Below are 16,712 nucleotides of genomic sequence, written 5' to 3' on the forward strand. Positions count from 1 at the left end.
CCAGGTCCTTGGAAACTTTGAGGAGTCTACCCAGATGGTGAGTGGCTGTGATAGACATGATGATTGCTATTATAAAATGTCTATCGATTTGTATAAACCAAATGTATTTTGCTATTGTAATGACTTTTAGCTCAGGAGTTTAAAGGACACACACACAATCTAATCATGGTATTTGCTAGACAATGGATGTATGATGTTAATGTTAGCTAAGTACATAGAAGTTACACAAGAAGCCTCTAAGAGTTAAGGGCCATAGTGTTGTGTAGATCTGTGTTCAATACTGAGTGTTTACCTAGGCCCCCTTCCACTCCCCTTCCTGAAGCTAGTTAAACAATGATTCATCACTACACGGAGCTGACTTCAGCTAGGACAAAAGTCCATACTACATCAGCACTTGGAAGAGGGTGGGCAGAGAGGTGGGAGATTCTATATGATCCGACAAATGAGAATCTTATATGTTACTGATGTAATCTGTTGCACGCCCATAAAGGGCGGTTGTCATGTGTTATAATAAAAGGCTTGAGCCTCTACACATTGTAGAGACTCTCCCAGTTTTAGACCAGCATTTGTGTCTGATTCTGGTCGACGATGTGTGCACACGATATAATTCGGAAGCGGCAAAATACCCCAAAGCCTGCTGGAGAAATCATAATCCAGAACAGTGTCGTCCTTGGTTGGGCGAGTGGATCTGTGAGGTCACAGCCTGGAACGTACAGAGATCGGCAGATGGCACGCAGAACTCAGGGGCCCGAAAATCTACAGAACACGGTAAGATTGCTTTATGTAAATCTACCGATGTGATCTGGGTTCTGACTGCTAAATCTGCCTGTATCTGATCCAGACTGGACCTTCACTGAAAGACAGGTCTGTCCACTCGAAAAATCACCATGTTACCTGTCTAGGGGTATTTTGTATGCTGTTGTGTCTGAGACGGTTAAACACTGTGTATACAAGACCAAGAGATAAATTCTGTGAGGGTTAATGTGTCGGAAGGGCGGACTCGGCTGTTTAAGTCTGAGGGAGCACGCCAAAGACTTACTCCTAGGTAAACTAGTGTGAGGTTAGGAAGATTTATGATACGCATATTTACTTTTTATGATTGAGCGTGTTATGTTCTCATATGTGAAAAGGTATATACGCGGGAATATAGCCGTGGTGTGACGGCTGAAGCTTCCAGAAAACTCTTGGTCATTGAAAATAATCGTCAGTCTCTGTGTATAGCTAAATGTCCTGTCTAGATCGTGTACAAGGAGTGCTCTTGGGGATTACTAGTATACGGTGGGCTGTTATAAAGGTAGATGAGATATATACCTTGAGCCATTGTGGGTATTCTCCAGTAATCCCGTCTGTTTGGTACTATAGAAAGAATGTGCAGTGTTGATTATTGGGGGAGGGGTGCTGATAAGAGAGTGGACTGAAGTTAAGCCACTGAGAGCATTTCTCAATTAACCCTTTCTGTTTACTTTGTCTTTCCCTGTGTTTTGTAGAATAAATGTGCATTGTAATCTGAGTGGGAAAGAGAGGTTATATTGGAAGGATTTGAAGAAAGCAGATTTTACAAGAGAAACACTACTGTGTCTTCGAATAGAATGAATAGAAACTTCGAATAGAATAGAGTTGAGCAGATTGAGAAGGTTAGGCATAGACGCAGGTTGTTTAGAGAATGGGGAGCAAAGTGAGCAAGGACAAAGGTCATAGAGCTTGTGATCTGGTTGCTGAAGGGAAGGGAGCAGAGTTTACTGAACAATGGGAAAGGACCAGGAAAAGTTGCAGAAAGAAATGTTAGGTCATGGACAGATAAGCAGAAATGAATATGGATAGGTAAGATAGATTGTAGAAAGTTTTTAGAAGATGAGCAGAAAGCCTAGCAGAAAGAAAGGCGTTTTTAGCTATTTTTTTGGGTATAACGTAGTTAAGAGATTGAAGAGGGGAAAGCATGTAGGGGGGGGGTATGTGTATTGCTTATGAACAATGTAATGTCTTTGTGTTGACTACAGCCCCTCCCTGTAATGGCGGCCGTGCTTGCAATGTTTACAATCCAACATAGTGTGACTCTGCAGTAAATGTAGTGAGGCCTGCCCCCACCCTGAAGTTACTTCCCCCCATGTGCTCACTTTCAGGGTGTGTGATGTTACTTCCGGTCCCTCCCCATCCGGGACAGGACCTGGCCCCGCCCCTTCCTCCTCCAGTGGCCATTTTGCCTCACCTGGAAGTGCTGCTGCCCCTGGCCCGCCCATTCCTCCAGCGGCCATTTTGCCTCACCTGGGAGATCTGTATCCCCGCCCCTTTCTGCCTCTGGCGGCCATTTTGCTGCACTTGGGAGGCCTATATTCCCCAATGCCACTGTATCCAGTGCTAACATCATGATTGTCTGAAGTAAGGTTTTGTTTGACCAGACTTTGTTACACTCCAAGATGTGGCCACTTTGGATGTGTGATAAGTTCAGGGAAACAAACCTTTGTGGAGATGCAGCTTGGGACATAGTAGATGACTAAGCTGGTTTATAGTGCATGGAAGATTGGAGTTGATGCATGGGGGGCAGAGACCAGGAATACATGACAGGGGACGCTCTCTCATGTTCCCAGGGGCTCTGTTTTCCACTGCCCGCTTCTCCAATGGATACTCAGACAGATGATGTTACGGAAGGCTCCTACAGATGAAATAATTTCCCTATAGTCACCCAGCAAACTTTTTTTCATGCAATTTGGTGAAGTAATTTTACTTTTTATGTGAAGAAAGAGGGACTGAATTGCCCAGAGTAGGATGTTAATTCATCCGTATTCTTTAGTTTTTCTTTAAGTCTTTTGTATATTCTAGTGTCAGTCTACACTGAAGCTATAATTATATTCCGACAGGAGAGTAAAAGCTAAACGCTGGCCATACCCTGAAATACTATTACACTGGGTGACGTAAAATTTGACTTGTGTTGCGCCCCCTTGTGTTAAAAAATGCTAACTGCGACCTGAAAGGAAAAACATTTTTTTTTAAGGAGATTTTCGCTCAGACTTCGCTGCATACAATGTCACCTTGACCTACAAAGTGCTTGTTTTTGTGCCTCTTGGTTTACTAGTTTGAACGCAATTACTCTTTTTTTCCATTGAGTATTCCGGTTCAAAAGGGCGGAGGCATAGGTGATCTGGGTCATAGATGATCTAGGTGTTGTAGATCAGCTATTGGGTTTGAAAAAAAAAAATAAATGGAATAAGATAACAAGATTCTGAGCCATGTGAAATAGAACATCAGCACGATTATTTAGTACTAATACAGTAAGAAACTGCAGGTATGCAAACAGTTATCAGAACCTCTGTTGATAATGCATATGTTGAGCTTTTTGCAGATGGTACCAGGGTGAGGACTGATGACTCCACATCGGATATGCAGTGGTCACACAACAAGATGTCCTAGAAGCAGAAGTTCTGCCTCCGCATGTCTCAGTACAAGAAGCGGAATTAAAGGCCATCACTAAGGCGTGCAGAGTGGCGAGAGGTAAGACGGCAACCATTTACACTGACTCCTTGTATGCATTTGGCATAGCTCATGATTACGGCCCAATATGGAAGGCCAGACAGTTTTTTACCTTAGCAGGACAACCAATTGAGAATGGTGCAGCTGTACAGAGTCGCATGGAGGCCCTGCTTCTACCTGACAAAGTTGAGAGTTCGCACCGATTCCTACACTGGACAGGCGAGAGACGACACCCTCGCTGACAGCGCAGCAAAGGCAGCGGCCCTCAAGCCGTGGAAGAAAGAAGAAAAGATACTGACAGCATGAGTCAGTGGTAAAAACTTTGGATATTGACAAAAATTTGGACTTTGATATGCTAAAAGACTTTTACAGTTACAAGACAGCAAGGAATGAAAGAATAAATGGACTAATATGGGAGCAGCAGAAACAGGACAGCGTGTGGTGAACAGTCAACAGCACTTGCCCACCACAGTTCCTGTATCCCATGATGGCCCAGCTGATGGACGGAAAGACCCACCTAGTAAAGCAGCACTGACGACGACGCTTGAAAGAGGTTGGGCGACTTCTAGGTTCTCTGTCGCTGCTGCATCATTTGTCCAGTTTAGCATGATCTATGCCATAGGTGAGTCAGGGCAGAAGTAAATTTGCCACACCACACTTGCCGGGACCACTCTACCCATTTCAGGGATTGCAAATTGACTACGTTCAGCTCCCACTTGTTGGGAAGTATGAATACGTGCTTGTTGTTGTTGATGTCTTTGCAGGTTGGAGGCTGACCCTGTTACCAAGGCAAACAAGTAGGTAGCCGCAAAGAAGCTCATGAACAAGGTAAACTGTGAATATGGGGTACCAGAAGTGATTCAGAGTCAGACAGAGGTATAAACCTCGCAGGTGAATGTAACATGTCATGTCTGCTCTGGGTGTATCCCAGGCCTTTTACATACTGTACCACCTTTAGTGTAGTGGAAAGGTGGAGAGATGTAGTGGCACGCTAAAAAGTAAGACACTTAAAAATGACGCCACTTTGGAAAGACTGTCATCCAATAGCCTTATACAGTGTTAGATATGAACCCAGGGGGGATTATACATTATCTCCCTACGAGATTGTTTGGGCTAGCCCCAAGGCTAGGTTGTTACTATCCTCAGTAGTTACAATTACAATCTGATGTGTTGACTGAGTATGTGATTTCCGTTGTTAAAGAACTAACCAAAGCCTATGCACAGGTGTTCTCTTCCAGACTCAGAGGCAGACACTGGGACACATATCTTGCAGCCTGGGGATTGAGTGTGCGTCAAGAAGTTCCCCAGGAAGCACCCTCCGGAGCCCCGATTTGATGGCCCCTACCAGGTGCTTCTGACTACTGCCACAGCTGCGAAACTAGCCGAAAGACTTACATGGATCCATGCTTCATACTGTAAGAAAGCTTCAGATCCGGGAGACCAGTCTTAGTTGTGCCAAAGACATTACTCTGGTTAGGGCTAGTGAGAGAGGAGGGTGGCAACTGGAATCCTTAGTCGGAAGAATATGAGGGTATGGTTACCTTCTGGTATAACTCGTTCAATGCTCAAGTAGCCGCATATTCCTTCGACTATTGTACTGTGGTCCCGTGTCTAGGCGCAAGATCCCACCGCAGGCCAGATTTAACTCAGTCCAGCTGGTTATATGACTTATATACCCAGGGAATACAATATGTTCGCGCCACTGATAACGTCTGGGGAGAAGACTGCCGTTATTGGGGATTAGTGGGATGTAACACAGGAATAGACTGGTCCTATAAACCGCGAAGTGCCTTAAATAAGAAAGATAAGAGCGGGAAATCCCTAATTAGTCGTATAACCCTCCTTGAGAATAATAAGGACAGCAGGTATTGGAAGGCTGAATTTAGTATGTTGCTTGGTTTTAATGCGGTTTTTACATTAACCATGGGAGATCCAAGCCCGGGGGACGGAGGGACTTATAGTCTGGGGACATACCGGTACGGGAGGACAGATCCCTTAGGGAAGTTTAAAATAAGGGGTATGGTAGATGCACCCGAATGGAAGCCTTCACTCAGTCCCGTGCCCATAATTAACCCCCTCCGCCGTAAGATAAAGACCTTGACGAACATGATGATCATAGCCGACCCTACCTTTTGTGGACACCTTGACAGTAGCGACTGGCTACTCTGACCAGAATCTCTGGTTGGAGTTGATGAGGTACAATGCTAACAGGAGCAACAAGTCTAACTGTTGCGTGTGCGGTAGTGCCCGACTACACTCGGGGATGGTCCCCCCAAATCTCCCTGTAGATGCTGAAGAGTGGTTTATTAGTCTCTTCACGAACATTTCCGCTAATTACACTGTCCGTGAGAAGTGGAAGAAGGAATACTCTATAACTACTTAAGTGTTTTGCACCGGAGAGAGTGTTACTGACTACCCTGGAAACTACACCTGCCAGGCAAATAGGCAGGGTGGAGGGAGATTTTTGGGGAACTCACAAACGGGTATTGCTCCCCCTACAGTACGATAGGAGGGGAATGGATGCAGAATCAGGTCCAGTCCTTAGGAGACGTTTACTGGCTTTGTGGAGACATGAGGTAGAGGACCCGCCTGGAGGGTAATTGGACAGGGGAGTGTGCCTTAGTAAAGCCCTTATGCTCCTCCACATCCTGTCAGACAACATTGAGGATAATGAGGTGACCCCCAATAGTTAATTTATCTCGATCCAACTCAGTCTGTGTTTTGTGGTTATCCTGTCATGTTGGTCTATCCTTGTTTTCCGCATAGGTACGGCGGTTCCTTCCAGTTTTGTCACTAGGTAGTGTAGGGTCAGGGTGAGGCGACCTGGACGTGTTCACCATTAGGACTATCTCCAGGAGGGACATTGGTGTGGGTGAAGATTAGGGAGTCCCACACCGTGCGTACCTGTGCACACTACTAGTATTGTAACATTATGCTAGAGCGAGAAGAGAGACCCCTGGTGGTAGTTTTGATCTACACGTATACATTGACATCATAGGATAGCCAAGGGGGGTACCTGACAAGTTTTAAAAATTAGAGACCAAGTTAAAACTAGATTCGAGTCCATTTTCCTGGTCATTATGGTAAATAAACGTTGACTGGATTAATTATGTTTATTATAATTAGCAGCGGTTTATAAATTATACTAGAGTCGCCTTATAGGGACTAGTCGACCAATAGGACCTACCTCGACTATGACTTTTCAAAATAGAATGACCTTAGATATGACTTTAGCTAAAAAGGGGAGTGTCTGTAAGATGATAGGGGAGACTTGTTGTACCTACATTCTAGACGACACGTGACCCGCGGGTAAAGACGCAGTTGCCATTAAGAAGCTGACCGCACTGACTAAAAAGAGCTAACTTTTGGGACCAGCACTCGCCATGGATGAGCGGGTGGTAAAGGATCCTGGCACAGACGGGCGTCGCTGTTGTATGTGAACTAATGGTTATCTATTCTGTTCTAGTCTGCTGTGTAATCCCCTGTGTCAGAGAGACCTGTGAAACGGATGCTGGAAAAGCCGCTCCCATCATGAGTTTGCTGGATGCATCCCCAGAAGGAGTGGACAAGTCCTACACCCCCTTGAAGACTCTAAAACGAACCTTCAATGCGCTCCAGTTATAGGCTCATGCGCAGAGAACTGTGAAAATGAGATAGAGAGAGTTAGAGGATAGACATTTTAAGGGGGGATTGTGATAGACATGATGATTGCTATTATAAAATGTCTATCGATTTGTATAAACCAAATGTATTTTGCTATTGTAATGACTTTTAGCTCAGGAGTTTAAAGGACACACACACAATCTAATCATGGTATTTGCTAGACAATGGATGTATGATGTTAATGTTAGCTAAGTACATAGAAGTTACACAAGAAGCCTCTAAGAGTTAAGGGCCATAGTGTTGTGTAGATCTGTGTTCAATACTGAGTGTTTACCTAGGCCCCCTTCCACTCCCCTTCCTGAAGCTAGTTAAACAATGATTCATCACTACACGGAGCTGACTTCAGCTAGGACAAAAGTCCATACTACATCAGCACTTGGAAGAGGGTGGGCAGAGAGGTGGGAGATTCTATATGATCCGACAAATGAGAATCTTATATGTTACTGATGTAATCTGTTGCACGCCCATAAAGGGCGGTTGTCATGTGTTATAATAAAAGGCTTGAGCCTCTACACATTGTAGAGACTCTCCCAGTTTTAGACCAGCATTTGTGTCTGATTCTGGTCGACGATGTGTGCACACGATATAATTCGGAAGCGGCAAAATACCCCAAAGCCTGCTGGAGAAATCATAATCCAGAACACGGCGATGCTGCAATCATTAGCGTCACCATTCCTCTGCTATGCCTGTTGACAAGTTCACTGCAAAGCATAAAGGCAGACGCTTGGCAGTCGGGACAGGAGACGGGGGAAGACAGTATGTCACTGGATAGTCAGAGCACCCTCATGTCTATATCTCAGCGTGTTTTGGAGGAGGAGGGGGAAGAGACAGGTGGGCCCACTGCAGAGGGTACCCATGCTGCTTGCCTCTCATCTGTTCAGCGTGTATGGCCTGTGGAGGAGGAGGAGGATCCTGAAAGTGATCTTCCTAGTGAGGACAGAGTTGTGTTGCGTACAGGTACCCTGGCACACATGGCTGACTTCATGTTAGAATGCCTTTCTCGTGACCATCGCGTTAGATGCATTCTGGCCACTACGGATTACTGGGTGTACACCCTTCTCAACCCACGGTATAAGGAGAACCTTTCCACTCTCATTCCCGCAGAGGAAAGGGGTTTGAGAACTATGCAATACCACAGGGCCCTGGTGGACAAACTGATGGTAAACTTCCCATCTGACAGCGCTAGCGGCAGAAGGCGCAGTTCCGAGGGCCAAATAGCAGGGGAGGCGCGGCGATCAGGCAGCATGTTCAGCGCAGGCAGGGGAACACTCTCCAAGGCCTTTGCTAGCTTTATGGCTCCCCAGCAAGACTGCGCCACCCCTTCCCAGTCAAGGTTGAGTCAGGGGGAGCACCGTAAAAAGATGGCGAGGGAGTACGTAGCCGATCGTACCACCGTCCTCCGTGATGCCTCTGCTCCATACAACTACTGGGTGTCAAAGCTGGACACGTGGCACGAACTAGCGCTATATGCCCTGGAAGTGCTGGCTTGCCCTGCTGCTAGCATCTGGTCAGAGAGGGTGTTTAGTGCAGCTGGGGGAATCATCACGGATAAGCGTACCCACCTGTCAACTGACAGTGCCGACATGCTTACACTCATAAAGATGAACAAAGCCCTGATTTCCCCAGACTTCTCTTCTCCACCGGCGGAGAGCAGCGAAACCTAAAGATTATTTTCGCTGCAACCGCAGATAAAAGCACTCTTCTCTATCACAGGGAAAACGGGGCATTTATCTTTGTCAATCTGTCTCTGATATTACTACTCCTCCTGCAAATCCTCCTCCTCAAACAACAGGTCAGCCCGCTGAATAGCCAATTTTTCTGCGGCCCAAAAGGCTCATCTACATCTACCAATCTTTTTACATTTTCTCTAAGTTTCAAAAGTATTTAGACTGTAACATGAACCAATTTTTTCAACAGGGCTGCCTCCAGGCTGTAATAAATTAAGCAACAGTGAGCTGCATCTTTCAATAAATGTTTTTGGGTTTCACCTGCCCTCTCGGTTGATAAATTTTTTAGAGGTACACTTGTACTCTTGGTACACTAATTTTTGGTGCCCACGCCTACACTCTTATCCAAGTAACTTTTCCGGCCATCGCCTAAGCTCATGGTATCCCAATGTTTCAGAGGTTGGGCTATACTATTACTACAGAAGTTTTACTGTGGTCTGCCTGCCTGCCTATACTTCTGCTACAAGAAAGTTACAGGGGTCTGTCTATACTGCTGCCACTTGAATGTTACAGGGGTCTGCCTATACTTTTGCCACGTACATCTTACAGGGGTCTTCCTATACTGCTGCCACAAGGATGTTACTGGGGTCTGCCTATGCTGCTGCCACAAGGATGTTACTGGGGTCTTCCTATACTGCTGCCACAAGGATGTTACTGGGGTGTGCGTATACTTCTGCTACAGAAATGTTACTGGGATCTGCCTATACTGCTGCTACAGAAATGTTACTGGGATCTGTCTATAGTGTTACTACAGAAATGTTACAGGGGTCTGTGTATACTTCTGCTACAAAAATGTTACTGGGATCTGTCTATAGTGTTACTACAGAAATGTTACAGGGGTTTGCATCTACTTCTGCTACAAAAATGTTACTGGGATCTGTCTATAGTGTTACTACAGAAATGTTACAGGGGTCTGCCTATACTTCTGCTACAAAAATGTTACTGGGGTCTGCCTATACTGCTGCTACATAACTGTTACTGGGGTCTACCTATACTTCTGCTACATAAATGTTACATGGGTCTGCCTATACTGCTGCTACAGAATTGATACTGGGGTCTGCCTATACAGCTGCTACAGAACTGATACTGGGGTCTGCCTATACTGCTGCTACAGAAATGTTACTGGGATCTGTCTATAGTGTTACGACAGAAATGTTACAGGGGTCTGTGTATACTTCTGCTACAAAAATGTTACTGGATCTGTCTATAGTGTTACTACAGAAATGTTACAGGGGTCTGCGTATACTTCTGCTACAAAAATGTTACTGGATCTGTCTTAGTGTTACTACAGAAATGTTACAGGGGTCTGCGTATACTTCTGCTACAAAAATGTTACTGGGTCTACCTATACTTCTGCTACATAAATGTTACAGGGGTACGCCTATACTGCTGCTACAGAATTGATACTGGGGTCTGCCTATACTGCTGCTACAGAACTGATACTGGGGTCTGCCTATACTGCTGCTACAGAACTGATACTGGGGTCTGTCTATAGTGTTACTACAGAAATGTTACAGGGGTCTGTGTATACTTCTGCTACAAAAATGTTACTGGATCTGTCTATAGTTTTACTACAGAAATGTTACATGGGTCTGCGTATACTTCTGCCACAAGGATGTTACTGGGATCTGTCTATAGTGTTACTACAGAAATGTTACAGGGGTTTGCGTATACTTCTGCTACAAAAATGTTACTGGGATCTGTCTATAGTGTTACTACAGAAATATTACAGGGGTCTGCGTATACTACTGCTACAAAAATGTTACTGGGCTGTGCCTATACTTTTGCTTCATAAATGTTACAGGGGTCTGCCTATACTGCTGCTACAGAACGGATACTGGGGTCTGCCTATACTGCTGCTACAGAACTGATACTGGGGTTTGCCTATACTGCTGCTACAGAACTGATACTGGGGTCTGCCTATACTGTTGCTACAGAACTGATACTGGGGTCTGCGTATACTGCTGCTACAAAACTGATACTGGGGTTTGCTTATACTGCTGCTACAGAACTGATACTGGGGTCTGCCTATACTGTTGCTACAGAACTGATACTGGGGTCTGCGTATACTGCTGCTACAAAACTGATACTGGGGTCTGCCTATACTGCTGCTACAGAACTGATACTGGGGTCTGACTTTACTGCTGCTACAGAACTGATACTGGGTTCTGCCTTTACTGCTGCTGCAGAACTGATACTGGGGTCTGCCTATCCTGCTGCTACAGAACTGATACTGGGGTCTGCCTATACTGCTGCTACAAGAATGTTACTGTGGTTTGCCTATACTGCTGCTACAAGAATGTTACTGTGGTCTGCCTATACCTCTGCCACGTAAATGTTACAGGGGGGTCTGCGTATACTTCTGCTACCAAAATGGTACTGCGGTCTGCCTATGCTTCTGCTAATGAAATGTTACAGGGGTCTGTCTGTACTGTTACTACAGAAATGTTACAGGGGTCTCCTTAGACTTCTGCAACATAACTGGTACTGGGGTCAGCTTATACCTTTGCTACAGGAATATTACAGGGGTCTGTGTATACTATGGGTGCACTAAGTCTTCCCATTGTAGTGTTCTACCTATCTGGGCCAAAGAAAAACCCCGACTGACTAGGGCATGGAGTGTGGGCCGCGGCCAACATGTATTTCCTCTCATGTCACCTCAGCAATCCGGGGCACTGCAATGGGATTTCTTTCTGTGCCGTCTGTGGGTTCCTGCTAGCCACCCATGCTGTGGGTGCCCACAGACTTGCCACAGCGCAGTTGTACCTGCCAGACACTTTAAAAAAAAATTGAATGTCAAGGGCATGGAGTGTTGGCTGCGGCCCACATCTATTTGCTCTCACGTCATCTCAGCTATCCAGGGCACTGCAATGGGATTTCTTTCTGTACCGTCTGTGGGTTCCTGCTAGCCACCCATGCTGTGGGTGCACACAGACTTGCCATTGAGGTGTTTTACCTGTCTGTCCCCAAAACACTGACAGACTTGGGTAGGGTGCAGAGTGCAGATGGTTTACCCCTTGCGTTGTCGATGAGTTATCCGACACCCAAACAGAATGAGTCGTGTGTGGATAGATGGAGTCCCCATTGCTATGTCACTCGCAGCACCTTGGGCCGCACAAGGTGTTTGCTGTGACAGAGGCTGTCCAAGGGCCCGTTCACATACTTTCCACACCAAGTATTGCTGCATTGTGGAGATGTGTAGAAGTGCTGGGCTGGCAGCTGAGTTCCCTTTATGCCCACGTTTGCAGCTCCTGACGGAGGTGGCACAGGATTGGAATGAAGATCGAACATCAATTTCTCATTGATTCTCTACAGCATTGTGGGCTATCGCCCCCCCTTCCCCTTCCTTTTAAAGAGAGTCGCTGCCTGGCCCTACCAACCCTCTGCAGTGTGTGCCTCCAGGTCCTCCTCATGGTAGATGCACTTATAAATAGACATGAGGGTGGTGTGGCTATGAGGGCAGCTGATGGTTGCGCAGGGGCACTTTTGTGTGCGCTGCGTACGCAGGGTCATGCCGGGGGGTTGGGCAGCATGTAACCCAGGAGAAGAGGCAGCGGTGTGTCCCGCAGGCAGTGATTGTGCTTGGTTGGAGGTAGTATGGTGCTTAGCAAAGGTGTGCCTTGCTACTGAGGGTTTGTCCAAAGTAAACATTGTTAGGGGGGGGGGGGCACTCTTGCCGCTATTGTGGCTTAATAGTGAGACCTGGGAACCTGAGATGCAGCCCTGCATGTTGCCCCTCGCCTGCCCTATCCGTGTCGTTTCCATCACTTTCGTAGGTTTTGAAGATTTGCACAAATGAAAACCTTAGCGAGCATCGGCGATATACAAAAATGCTCGAGTCGCCCATTGACTTCAATGGGGTTCGTTACTCGAAACGAACTCTCGAACATCGCGGAAAGCTCGACTTTTGGTGCTCGCTCATCTCTAGTGTACAGCCCTGTTGCAGGAAGGGTTAATTGTAATATGTATTAATAGTTATCTTATTTCTCCTTTCGTATAATGTACCCAACATAAGATCATAATAGACCTTGAGGAAACATTATTATAGCATGTATTTGGATTTTCACTCAATTTCTTCAGAAGGGTCGGTGATCCAAGGAATTATTCCATTTTCCAGATTGGAGTCAGAACGGAATTTTTTTCCCCTTAAATGAGCAAAATTGGCTTCTACCTCATTGGGTTCTTTTTTGCCTTCCTCTGGATCAACATTGGGGGGGGGGGGGGGAATAAGCTTACGATGATGGACAGATGTCTGTTGGCCTTACACAATATGCTTCTATTTTCCTTTTGCACATGGAGCTGTTGGAACAGGTGTGATATTTGCCACAATGAGGGTGGTTTTAAGACACAAGTCTTCCTGTTCTCTGGGTCTCTGGCAATTCTGTCCCTAAAGCTACTCACATACCTTAAATAGCTGTCAGCTCAGTCAACACCTATCAACCCTGACTCCCCCACCCAAGTTAAGCATGTATGTATCTTCCTTGGACGTATCACCATTGAAAAAAATGTTCCCCATCCTTCTTTGAGTGACAGTGAATATTGGGAAGAGTTGGACATTACTGTACACATTGACTAGTAAGCTAATCCTGCTGAACTTGATGGGTTCATTTAACTTTTTTTAATGTGTTTTCATCATCTTTCATTTTTTTTAGATAACCTCTACTAAATCATAGAAGCAAGCTGATTTGAGAGTTTACCCAAAGTAACCACTTTACTTTTTATTTGCAACATTTCTAGATAAATCTCCCCCAAGATGCATTGCGAGGTTTGGAAATTAGGTCCATTTTATTATCTACATTTCAGAAATAGACAATATCTTTATTTGTTGTACAAGTTTAGATTTACATTTCATATAAATTACTTCTTTACTTCTAAACATTGACTGATGACCGAGTTGAGGCCTTTGGCATACTTTCCCTCTACCACATATTTCTGGAGATTTGTACAATGACATATACTGACATCAAAAGTCTTGGGACAGGAACTAATATTATGTAGGGCTGTTTCTAGCCCAGCAAAGTGCAGCAACTCGATTCCACAAGTAGATAAAAGACATTTGGAGAAATGTTGAGCCGTCTGGCAGAGGTGATGTGGTGGGTCTTCTGCTCCCATATACCACAGTAGCTAAAGAACACAGCACTGACCTGTGGGATATGTCTGCGGGACCTCCAGCAATGAATGTGGATTTGATTTATGCAGAGACAATTGTAGCAAGATGCCACCAGTCTTGATCATTAAGCACTAGTTTCCACTTTGAAAAAATTAAACCCACAGTAGACAGCAATTAGGTTTTCACATGATACTGTGGATTGAGAAATGTTAACTGCCCATACAACTTCGGAAATTGAATGTCCCATCCTCCGGAACCCACTATCATATGTCACTTGTACTCAAAAAGTCGCCTCACCATGAGCACATTGGCCAGCGTTCAGTCTCACAAGATAACACCTAACAATTTATACAGATGGGGGTGATCCCAAGCCGTCATCTCAGATAATGCCACTTCATAATCAATTTACATACTACTATCCCATGACTTTCGGCATGTCAGTGTAAAACACTAAAAAGCATCCCTGGGCAGTGACACAGATATGACAAAAACATGGGAAACTCTGCATCTTCTAGGTGGGTCTTCTTCATAATTTCGATGAATTGCTTTGCAGGTATGGCTTCAGGTAAGTCTGAAATACTGGATTTGCCTGTAAGAAAATTAAAACAGGTATATTATCAACACCCCAATATTTTTTTTTTATCTACTTTAGCCATAAAATGCAACAAAAACATTTTTGAACATCTTTTAACACCTAAAAGTCAGGATGGTAGAGCTACAAGATTTTTTGCAAACAGCAAAGCCACAGGGTGAATGCCAGTGTGCCATACTCTTAGATGCGGTTCTCATTTTAACAGGAAATGATGGCACATGCCAAAAAACTTAAATGTGGATAGTGCTTAGCACCATCCCCCTACATATACAACCCCTTTAACACTGGCCTGAGGATTACAACTTATTTCTTATCCACAGGACAGGGCATAACTTGCTGATCAATGGGAGTCTTGCCGCTGAGACCCTCACCGATCTCGAGAATCGGGGTCCTAAGTCCCCCTATACCTGTCACTGAGGGATCACTTCATGCCCGACCGTGACGTCAGAATGAATGGAGCGCTGGCCAAGCATGCACAGTAGGGTGGCCCAAAAAACTCAAAACTCAGCTACAAAGCAAGACACCCTCTAATTGTTTTCTTTTTAACAAACCTTTATTTGGGGCAATTTCAGGTTCTTATGTCTACGGCAAGGTTGTGCTCAAAGACCATGAATTTTCAGACTTTTTACTAACGACGAAGAAGAAAAACAACCATTTCCTTAAGTTGTGGAAGCAAATCACAAGGTTGTTCCAACACAGATTACTAAGAAGTCTGCTGTCCAGTCCTTAGGCGCTGACTGACAAGGATTTGTGTTGTAATTTTGATTATTTTCATACATTTTGAGGTATTTTTGGAGGAACAGTACAAATGTGTAGACTGTCAGGACAAATGCCACTGTTAATGTTTTAAAGTATACTAGATCTTTTGCAAAAGCAAATTTGTTAGTATAAATGCTGTAGCTCGTGTGACTGGAAATCTGGCGCATAAGCGCTATTTCTCATAATATACATCAGTTTTGAGCATCATCTTGCAGTTGGAATTTAAAGCTAAAACTTTACCCCAACATTAATATTAGCAGATGTAACAGATTGGGAAGTTGTCTTGCTGTATAGCTGCCACTTTATTATTTGCCATATCTCTATGGGCCACCCGAGTACACAGCCGCCGCTCCATTCATTTCAATGCAGCTGACAGAAATACCCTAGTACTTATTGCTCGGCTATCTCCTGCAGTACCATTGAAAATCAATGGAGTGGCAGCATGCTTGTACGACCATCATGGCATTCAGTCTCCTCCTCGCTGCAGTGGGTGTAGTAAGCCCACAGTGAGGAGGACGGTGGACACACGACCCCAATCAGCAGGTTATTCCCCATCATGTGGGCAGGGGATAACATGTGATTCTGGTACAACCTCTTTAAAAGAAACTAGGTGTGGAATGTGAATGTTCATCTCACTCAGATCTCACCTTCTTGTTCTCAGGGTTTTTCTGAGCCCATTCCAGCAGGCTATGATACACATTCCCATCATAAATCCCAAGGGCCGATAACAACTGTTCATCTGTGAAATCAAAAGCGTCAACCAGTAGAACTGCATCTTTCCTACAAATAGAAGGAAACGCTTTAGAGTAAAGTTTTGAAAATTCTCCTAATTTCAGTCTATTAATATCAATAGGATGCAACTCTAGTCACTGCACTTCACATGCCAACCTGCACCAAACCTTATGGTTACTCACCGGAGCTCAGCCAGGAGGCCCAGGTAAGCTGTAGTGACCACGTCCAGCTGTTTCCCTGATAGGTACCCATGTTGTAAGAAGTCACCAGCACTTGTGACTATTCCATGTAAAGCATACAGGTCACAGAGCCGCTTCAGAACGGCTTTAACGTCAGGCTGATCGGGGAGTGAATTCAGAGCCAAGATGAAAACCTTCACTGTTAAGAAGTTTGAATGAGCCTAAAAGACACATAACCACATTGGCTGGATGCACTCACTGGGAAACTAAATGTATTGTGTTATTCATTGCTTGTTGTGTAAATGCTTTGGATTGTCGATACAGAAATCCTGCAGCATTTCCATCCCTATGTGAAAATCCCCTTAGGGCAGTCATGGAGACACGAGAAAAAAATACATTTCACAATCTGGATATTGAAAAACCACATACCATACATTTATTTCTAAACACTCCTAACTGCGGAATGTTAATTAAACAACAAGAAA

This window comes from Eleutherodactylus coqui, chromosome 3 (genome assembly GCF_035609145.1).
Source record: "Eleutherodactylus coqui strain aEleCoq1 chromosome 3, aEleCoq1.hap1, whole genome shotgun sequence".
Lineage (NCBI taxonomy): Eukaryota > Metazoa > Chordata > Amphibia > Anura > Eleutherodactylidae > Eleutherodactylus > Eleutherodactylus coqui.